Genomic DNA, 10,285 nt, shown 5'->3' with positions numbered 1-10,285 from the left:
GCATTAGATCACAAGCTCAGAGCCGGACACACGCCGAGGGACGCAGGTGCGACGCCCGGCGAGCAATCAATTTGTTGGCTGCATTTATCCTGCCGAAGGGGAACGCATTTCACGGCTCCCCTGGGTCGCCACCAGTCACCGCGGTGATTGTATTCGCTTGTGTTTTAACTGGTAGACGTGAGTCGGTGGCAGTTAACGGCTGTCCGGAGGGTGAGGTGCTTGTGGGCACACGTGATATGCAGCAAGGTTGGCCACCTCTCTCTAACCTGTCTTCTCCTAACTGATGCAATCTGCCCAGTATTCACGGAGTCACGAGCACAATGAAGAAGTCTATGAAAGCTTGACGGCAGGAATAACACAGAACAGTAATTAAGTATGTAGGCCACTATTTTTTTTTATTTCTTGCAATTTACAATCTACTCTACAATGGAGCAATAAGTCAATATGTTGTAAGAAATCACTTGTGCGGAGTGATCATCCAGTGATGATTCTCCTATGTAGCGTACTATGCATTATGTGTGTTGAGTACGGCTACCCATCTTCAACAGTGTGTCCTTTTAAGTCTGAGGGCCATTGTCGTTTTAGTCTTCGTCTGATGTTTAATGGGTTGCTTAGTTCAGTTACGCAACTGTTTTCGTGTCCCATTAGTCGGTTATGGTATGTGGTAGAGTATCTTTTGATTTCTTCTGTGACGAATGGGATTTGAAGATCATTGTATAATGTGAAGTTCGAGACATACCATGGGGCGTTGGTTATGGAGCGCAGTACATTTGATTGGAGTCTTTGAATTATTTTGGTGTTCGAAGGCTTAGCACACCCCCACAGTTGAACTCCGTACGTCCAAATCGGTTTCAATATACATTTGTAAATTAAAGTCTTGTTTTCTAGGCTGAGTTTGGATTTTCGTCCTAAGAGCCATGACATTTGTCGTACTTTTAGGTTTAGATGTTGGCGTTTTGTCTTGATGTGCTTCTGCCAAGTTAGCTTCTGGTCTAGGTATAGGCCGAGGTATTTTACTTCTGTCTGTACTGGGATTTGTAAATTATCGATTGTGAGTGGTGGGCAGTGTGTGCGCTTTGTTGTGAATGTTATCTGCGAAGATTTTGTTTGGTTCATCCTGATTTTCCATTTTTTGAACCATTCTTGTAGCAGGTCCAGATGGTGTTGAAGAAATTGCGATGCCAGTGCCGGGTCACGGTCTGTTGCTAGGAGAGCAGTATCGTCTGCAAAGGTTGCTATTGTGGTGTTGTTGGTTGTTGACAAATCTGCAGTGTATATTAGATATAACAAAGGCCCAAGCACACTCCCTTGTGGTACTCCGGATTTTGCTAGTTTGTAGCTAGAATAGGCGTTGTTGTATTTTACTTGACAATACCTTTCTGAGATGTATGATTTTAACAGTAGATAGTATGGAGTTGGCAATTGTAGGCCACTATGAACGCAAACAATGACACATTTTAACACTATTGTTGTCCGCAGTTTGGCCACCAGCTTAAATTGGCCGGGGCTGGACGGACCAACAGGTGGCCAGCAGAGGCCAGATTTCCGGAGGAGCTACGTCTCACTTCACGTCCAGTCCACAAATTTCCAGTGTTTTGTATTGTTCGCCATTCTCTTCCCACATCGCCTGAACAGTTAGTGTTTGTTTTCTGAAGTGAATGTATCAGGGCGATCGGGACGTCACCAGTCCCGTAGTAGTGCCTACAGGAGGAACTCTTAATTACACAGTTCCCTGTTTGAGTTGAAGTTGTACAGGGATGAAGTCTGCAAACTTCCCTCTCTGATACTGCAGCTACTTTTTTTTTGGGAGGGGGGGAAGAATCCTCCCCTAAACGCAGTGCGATTTTACCGTTCTCTCTCTCTCTCTCTCTCTCTCTGCGATATTTCAAAGAGCGTGTAATGTGAAGGTCAGTAAGGCAGGTGTCTGCAGGAGGTACTGCCTTGCCTTTCTCGTCCTGTCAGAACATCCGCGTGCAGGTGCCCCGTCAGACTGCACCACGATGTGATAAATCGTTCTTGTGTCGTGCCCAGTGCTGAGCTGGCTAATCTTCACGAACCTGGGGATAATTGCGTGGGGCGGACTGTCTCGTTCGTTCTCGCGGGCTCAGTCGGCTGTGCACTTGACAAGGGTTATGTTCACCATTTTTCCTTATTTTTGCAACAGTATATCAACTACTTTGGTCGCTGAATTAGTCGAGAAAGTGTGTGAATTTTGTGGAACCCGGAGTTTCATTACCGTCGTCACAAGACCCCTTTTGTTGGTCCTGTCTCCAGCCGGTTGAATCCATTCCACGTCCTCATACCCTCGTCTACTTACGTATATTGAACTGGTCTCTTACCTTCAGGGTTCTCGGCCCCCACGCGTTTAACGTGTCCGACCAATCTCATTCTCCTTGATTTGTTGTTCACACCTTTTGGTTAGGAGTGCAGAACTCTGAATCTCGTTACTAAGCAGTTCTCTTGCTCCACCCCACCCCCATCATTTCCCCCCTCCCAGGTCCGGACACCCCCTCCTTCTCAAAGTACACTATCCAAACCGAGGATCGAACCGGCTTAGCCTATTCATTTCCACCTTTAGGCTGACCTTTTAGGCCACCTCATAAGGTCGCTTTTTGCACACTGTGCAGTTGAAATGTCCGAGAGCAGTAATTCTTATGGCGCAGGACAGAACTTTAAATCCGGGAAGTATTCCATCTCGGTCGGACGAAACTTGTTTCCAGCGCTATGCACTAATTTGGGCGCTTCGCTGTTGAGTGTAGCGCCACTCGGTGCTCAGGAAGCGTTTTCCCTAGATTGCAAGCCTTTGAGAACACAGTGTTCAGCGCAGCGAGCGCTGTGTGCTCGTTACTGCCCTCACAAGAATCAGCAAAGCTTCTGCTCCCTGTCCTGAGCCAGTTGAAGCCACTCAGTACTCTCACACCACATGCATTGTTTCGTTTTCTTTGTTGTAGGCTTATTGGGGGAGTATTTTGTTCTTCTTCTTATTATTATTTTGTTTTTAGATTCGTAGGATGTTCTGCATATTTGTCCGATTTTGTTGGATTCAAGGTTCTTACAGTAGTGAACCTCGAAGAGTTCGGTCTGCTAGTCTTGTAGTTCGATTTTATCGGTATCACCCGAAACGTCGTGTATTTTATACAGAACTGAGACAGTCAGTGGACAACTTCCATGATATATTTAAAGAGAAGCTGTGGACATTGAAACGTCTCTTACCTGATTTTTTTCTCAGTACCTCCATATAATTACTGAGATAAATAATGCCTCTCTATTAGGCCATTCGAATGAAGCACCTACCACATGCAAGGTAGAAACGTTACCGCATGAGCCAACGGACTCGGTACTTAGGGAAGTTTATTAATGTCACTAATAGATGGCAAGGCAGTACAGCTTCATATGTGCAGGATCTTAACTAGGTAGTCTGGTAAATGAAGCCTCCGTACAGAGTAATAAATGTTGTTGATCAGTTCTGCATCGGCACAGAGCATCATTTTCATCAACCAAGGATGCAGAATGTCAAAGATCACAGCTGTTCGACGATCTGAAATTGGCCAGACTAACTGCTAAATTGCTGCCGGTCCTCGCCAGCACAATGATTCTTGGTTCCGAGCCCCATGGGACGCGTGACGGTTCTGGGAGCCTTCAGACCTTTCTCAAAGTTACGGCCCTCGCCAGCGCAGTCGTTCTCGGGTCCGAGTCCCACAGGACTCATGACCATATTCTAATGTTTCAGATTCGAAGCTCGTCCATCCCGGAGGGCCAGGTCCCCCTAATTACATATATCGCCCATGGACAGGGTAGCACAGTTGTACCCTTCTCTCGTGTCCAGATATATAAAAATCAGGTCCGTGCCACTCAGGAAACTCGTTACGTCACGGCTACAAAGCCAAGCCGGTTAATGCTGTTTGCTGTGAGAGCCACACGGAGCACACAGATACACTGTGTGAGGGCACAATTCGCAGTATTTTAATCTTAAAGCTGTGGTACGTATAGTTACCGGTGTTCTGCATAAACGCTGAGTCCAGTGCTCACTTGTCTCGTTACGGTGCACTGCTCACAGATTTTAGTATTCTCTTTGAATTTAAATAAATGTGCGCGTAAAACGTCTACTGACTCACAACTGAAGTGGAAGACGTAAAATGAGATGCGGGGGGGGGGGCGCAAAGAGAAGCTCGAAGATATCCTCATTACGTGTGTCCCGCCCTGGTTGCATGCAGATAAGGATGTCGTCTGGAGGCCAGGGACGGACTGTCAGCATGGCTGTCCAAGCAGCCGACCCAGGCTACATGTAGGCAATCTTATGGAGTTATGTTTGAACTTCCCTGATGTGCATGTTGGAGCGCTCTGATGATGACGTAACGGTCGACGTCACAAGCTGACGGCGACGTTATCCATGCAACAGCCCGTGGAGGCCTATAGGGTTGTGAGAGGTCGAGGCTCCCTCGTTTCCTAGGCAGTGGGCTCAGATGGTGGCGAAGTCAGCCTTACGCGCCGGTCCCCGCCCTTTACCTTCCAGAATAATTCCTAGTACTAATTTCTGTTAGAGGCTGATTCGATCCCAGGGCCATATTGCGGCTGGAAGGATTAGGTCAATTGAAACATCCAGGGCTCTCATCGAACCCGCGACCTTCCGGCGTCACTCTGTTAGAAGCTTCCGAGGCTTCGCCCGTCTGACGAGCGCAGTTTTGATAGTTGTAAGCAGTGGCTTGAGACAGTTCGTACCTCACAGGGATAAGTGCCCGTCTCCATGACGACCAACCGGCTAATGCTGTTTGACGGAACAGTCGCTGTTTGTTGCGAGAGCCATACGGAACACATAAATGCACTGTGTGTGGGCAGACTGCGTAGTTCTTGTGTGGTACATACAATTACCACTTTGTTAAATAGAGTTAAGTACTCCGCTTTGCAGTTTATTCTTCCTGCTATTAGCAACGTCTGTTTGTTTCCCTGACTTGTCACGTGGCATGTCTTCCGGGCTGGATGCCTACAGGATTACTGCAGCAAAAGGTAGCCCTGAAAGACAAAAAAGGAAAACACATAGAGAACAAATAATTTGTAAATTCAGTAATGTGCTGATGAAAATAAATAAAAGAATATCACTGCTTCAGTTTCTTCCTCTGCCAGAAGCTGAATTGCAGGGGGAGTGGATGTATAGATGCACGTATACCTCCACAAGTTGGAGGTGAATGGTCAGCTTCACGCGCCCTGCCCCTTTACCCTCGGGGAAAGAGCGCCTCCGGCATCCATTGGATAGGAGGCTGGGTGGGCCCCAGAGCCGGTCTGGAGAAAAGGGAAAGGAGAAACATTTTCCCTCCTACCGGGACTCGAATTCCGAACCCACGGCCGTCCAGCCCGTAGCCAGTCGCTCTACTGACTGAGCTGACTCAGCTTTTCCTACTCGCATGTTGTACATTAACATGTTTATCTCACGTGTCCTGTTGCTGTTATATTTAATCACATATATTTCTTCCACTGCTCTGTATTCTGTCGTCCTGCTGTCCTAAGATCTACACCACTACGTTACATTGCACCAATGAGGAGATCGCAACCAAAGGCCCGTGGTCTGTGAGGACGCGCACACACGCAGAGCTCGAATTCCTTACGCTAAATAGGGCCATTGCCGGTCACGGTAGCCGAGCGGTCTAAGGCATGCACTGTCTTCGCACGCTTGGAAGCCGGGATCGTGGGTTCGAATCCCACTCAAGGCATGGATGTTTGTGTGCGTTTTTCTGTGTTTGTCTACAGGTAGAGGCCTTGCGACGAGCTGATCACTCGTCCAAGGAGTCCTACCGTATGTGTAAGATCTAGAAAAACCGAAGAGAACGGAGTTCATGGAGGTAGGCCTAGGCCCACTGGGGCTGTAGTGTCAAAGGAAAAAAAAAGTAGGGTCATTAGCTATCCCATCTCAGAAATTTGCGCGGCTGCCGTATTGATATTTCGTTTAATGAGGAATTCTTGTCGAGTGATGCATGTATCCGGATTAATGACACACATCCTTGGGTTCGGATTCGTCAGTGAGAGAGAGAGAGAGAGGGAGATACGCTCGCACACGGACAGTACGCCTGTGGGCCGGGCCGTCATGGCGCCGCTATTTCCACGGATCCGTTTGTCATAAGCAAAGAGACTAGGCAAGAAAGGACAGCTGTGTGGTATAAAAAGACGAGCGGCGATAAAGTAAAGGAGACGGAAGGATGAGAGGGGGTGGGGCAGGGAATAAGATATTCTTCTTATAAACACGAAATGGAAACAAGTTGTGAATAATGGCGGCCTTATGCATAAGTGCACACCCGAGAGGCAGTATGCGGGTGCCCCACTTCGAGACCCCGCACCGAACTCAGTTCTGCCTGTCACGCTATTTAAAGATTCAGTTCATACCTCACAGGGAACACATGACGTCTCCGCTACAAAGCCAAACCGGTTAATGTTGTTGGGGGAAACAGTCGCTGTTTATCGTGAGAAACATAACGAACCCATAAATACGCAGTGTGTAGGCAAAAGGCAGTTTTCATGCGTTAAAGTGTGTGGTACATGTAGTTTACCACTGTGCTCCAGCTAGTCCTTCAGATGAAACTAACAAGGAACCTGTAGTGGTTAGATTTCTGTTTGAGAGGAGCCTCACGCGCCAGCCGCCCCTTAGCCCCAGGAAGATTCCTGGTACTCATTTCTGTTAGAGGCTGAGTCGACCCCAGGGCCCATAGTTGCTGCTGGAAGGATCGGGTCGATTGAAAAATCCAGTGACCTCATCGGGAATCGAGCCCGCGACCCTCCGTCTTGTAGCATAGTGCCTCTCAACCAACTATACTACCAATATGTACGGTTTCCACGGTTGTTAAAGCGGTGTGGAAGTGTTGCGGCAGAGTTTGTGGTGCTGTTGCCAGTCTTTCGTTTCGTTTGCTCGAGTGAACTTTACTGTCTTGTGTTGTGCCTGAGGGACTGAAGTGGAGAGTTTACTTCTTCTCTTTCGTTTTAATGACTCCTGTAGAAAGCGACCGCTGGTTCTTCCAAATAGGGATACAGTACAAATCCGGTTGTCAGAGAGGCTCTCGTTTTGAGTAACTGGCAGACATTCATGGCTGTGGGATGCCAGCGCTGAAAGGGCCTCATGAAGCGAGACACGCCTGGACTCCCGTGTGAAGGGCATCTCGTAATATACGTATATGAATTCAGTTCTTACCTCACAGGAAACACACTACGTCTCCGCTACAAAGCCCAACCGGTTAATGCTGTTTGGGGAAGCAGTCGTTGTTGTGAGAACCATACGGAACACATAAGCAGAATTAAGAACTTTGAGTGTTAAACGGATGGTACCTGCTAGAAAGGGGTTAAACGCTGAGGCGCGCAAACACGTGTTTTCTCGCCCGAAACGACGGAGCTCTACGCGACGCTGATTCGATTCAGTGTGAGAATACGGGCAGTTACCAGAAACTGCATTATACAGGATGTTCCGATTTATTCGCCGTGCTTTGTGTAAACGCAGAGTCACATGAGTGTGAAGTATATAATGGCCCTCCACTCTGTGTATCCGGGCAGATGTAGAAGCAGTGCCTTATAAAAACGGGGCGGAACGTGAAATATTGACAGATACCGGAAACCTGGTGGTCTGTGGTTAAGGCATGAGGTATCTGGTTTGACGTCAGCTGGATCCTTTTCGCACAAAATCAGAATTTTCTCACAACAAAAATATATGCGGAACCGCGCGGTGTGATTGCTTTCTGAGACCGCCCCTTCAAAAGGGATGCATCTTTTACAATTGCTCGCAGCACAGCCCAGCAGTATTGGCCCTTGCGGTTGCTAGATGGGCTCACAGTTTCAACTTGACACCCCCTGCATTATCAACATGGCTGCCGTGCGTATGAAGAGATGATGGGGTTTCCATGAGCTCTCAATTTGTCGCCATGTCGCCAGAAGTATGTGCCGACAGTCCGTGGGATTTATACGAGAAGCGATGGAACCGTCCGCTTTCTTTACAAATTGACATGGCGATCGTGCAAGTGTTTGTGACCGAAACGTCTCGCATATGATTGATCCACTTTCTGAGACTCTCGTTAAATTCAAACATTTTTCCGAGTTGAATGAAATGAAAATTCGCAGTTCATATGGGGACATTCTGGAAATGTCTGCCTGGTTCAGGAATCCTCAACATCAGGGCGCGCAAAGCAATCTTTCCGCCCGTTTTTTTGTGCAGACGTGAAACGCGGCCTCACTTCACGTCTGCGGGAGGAATATAAGTGTTAAGTGAAGGGCACGGTGTTCCGGCTTGTGACGCCGTGTAGCTCGGAGGAACGTACCGCTTCGATCCTGACCCTCGAAAAGTAAACGGAGCAAGAAACCAGCAGACGTAGGGCGGCAAGCACCTTGCCTTCCTCTTCGACCCTGATGATGGAAGCGATATTAGCCCGAAACGTTGATTGACTTTCACCGAACTGCACGACTTTATATCCCTGAAGATGGAACTCTGTATGGCCGCCGCTATGAATTGTATTTTGAGGATGGAACTGGCTCAGTATCGTGTGAGCCGCACTGAAGCGACCTGATGCAGTATTTCGCATTAGCTCGAAATATCTGTTTTCTCACTGTCATTTGCCGAGCCTACAGTTGTTTTGATCTGTCTTCATTGTGTTGCTGCGTTGTGTCAACGTGTTTCATGGCCCCCAGTGTTGTACACGTCAATACTGAAGCTCACAACTTGAACGCTCTCTTAAATAGCGTTAGTGGTGTGTTGCTTTTAGAGGATTTCAGTTTCCACTGGACGTCTTTTTCTTTTTAAAGAAAGAAAAAGAAGTCGAATACATCAGCCGTAGCCCTGCCAGGCGACGAAAAGGGAACCCGGTGTCTGGGCACATAACCGGACCACCCTGTTCCTGGGGGAATGTAAATACGGGAACCTGGCCCTCCATGTTGGGGAAGTATCGAATCTGAACAGTAAAATGTGGTCATGAGTCTCGTGGGACTTGGACCTGAGAATGACTGCGCTGGCGAGGCCCAGCAGCAATTGGAAATGACTGCTCCATCCTCTCATCAGAGAGGATGTAACGTAAGGACTATACCGCAAGTGTTGGAAAATAAAAATTCTGGTTGTTGGTCTCAAGGGGCTTGTCACCAAGACGAACTGATTGGCGGTAAACCGCCAGTCGTAAAGCAAGTCTGAAGAACCAACCAAAGGCAGAGGTCAGCTACACCCAGCTTCTCAGCAACAGAACTTCGTCCGTATATTCTACACCACTACAATAAGTACAGTTTAATAAGTGGCTGTCTCTTTATACAACGACATCCCCCAACATCACTCTTATGCTCTCACTTATAAACTTGGGTCTGCGTATCATCCGGTTTAATTGGGTGGGAAGTCATCCGGATCAGTAAAGTCCTAAAAGGTATAAAAACCAAATAATTAGATAATTTAATGTTATAAATAGTGCTGATGCAAATAAAAATAGTGTAAATGTAGAGCCCTTTCTGTATTTCAGCATCCTCTTACAATTGTTCACATTAACGTCCATTTGTCTATAATCCGTCTAAATTGCAACACTTTTTATTTTACACTTCGATACACTCTCTAACACTACATGTTTCAGCCTCAAACGGCCATCTTCATGTGTTTTTTACAGGTATTCAGTTAAGATTGTGTCGAAACTGCTACACTGTTTCACTGTTGCAATTCATTTTAAAAACCACACGCTGTAGTCTTCTTTTTAATTAAAATAATATAAAATTCTTTTATAATTTGTTACTTATTTTTTTGCTTCACTCAGGGTATCGTCATTTCCGTAAAATATAAGATGTTTTCCTTGGCAGCTTGTTCCTCACATTAGTTATCTGTAATTTCTAAATTCCTGTATTAATGTTTTTCTATTTGTTATTATTATTATTATTATTATTGTTGTTGTTATTATCATTAGTATTATTATTATGTTGTTTACTTTTTTTTGTACTTACTTTCTTCTGGTTTGTGTTTCTTCCTCAACGTGTGGTGTTGTCTTTACTAGTGCTGATGCGGTGTAATTGTTCCTGTATTTATAGTGTATAGTGTTATAGTGTTAGAGAGTGTATCGAAGTGTAAAATAAAAAAATGTTGCAATTTAGATGGATTATAGACAAATGGACGCTAATGTAAAGCCCTTTGTTTAAAAACTTTAAAAAGACAATACATTTATTCATCGACAGAAGACTCAGAAGTTGTACTTGTTTCTGAACGTAATAATGACCAGGTTTGAAGAAACTGTCTCAAGTTCTGTCTGAACAGACAAGTGACTCCTTCACCTTCTTAAACGCCACGTGCCTTTTTAAAGTA

General features: G+C 46.2%; 1 protein-coding gene across 2 annotated transcripts in view; it reads left to right on the top strand.

Annotated features, from left to right (window-relative positions):
- The window catches only part of LOC111867418 (cysteine-rich motor neuron 1 protein), a 234,117-nt gene that overhangs the window by 138,726 nt on the left and 85,106 nt on the right, over positions 1-10,285 (top strand). The gene's annotated exons all lie outside the window — the stretch shown is intronic.

The sequence above is a fragment of the Cryptotermes secundus genome, unplaced genomic scaffold (assembly GCF_002891405.2).
Source record: "Cryptotermes secundus unplaced genomic scaffold, Csec_1.0 scaffold423, whole genome shotgun sequence".
Lineage (NCBI taxonomy): Eukaryota > Metazoa > Arthropoda > Insecta > Blattodea > Kalotermitidae > Cryptotermes > Cryptotermes secundus.
The sequence above is the reverse complement of the archived record's forward strand: the minus strand, read 5'-3'. Positions and strand labels throughout refer to the sequence as shown.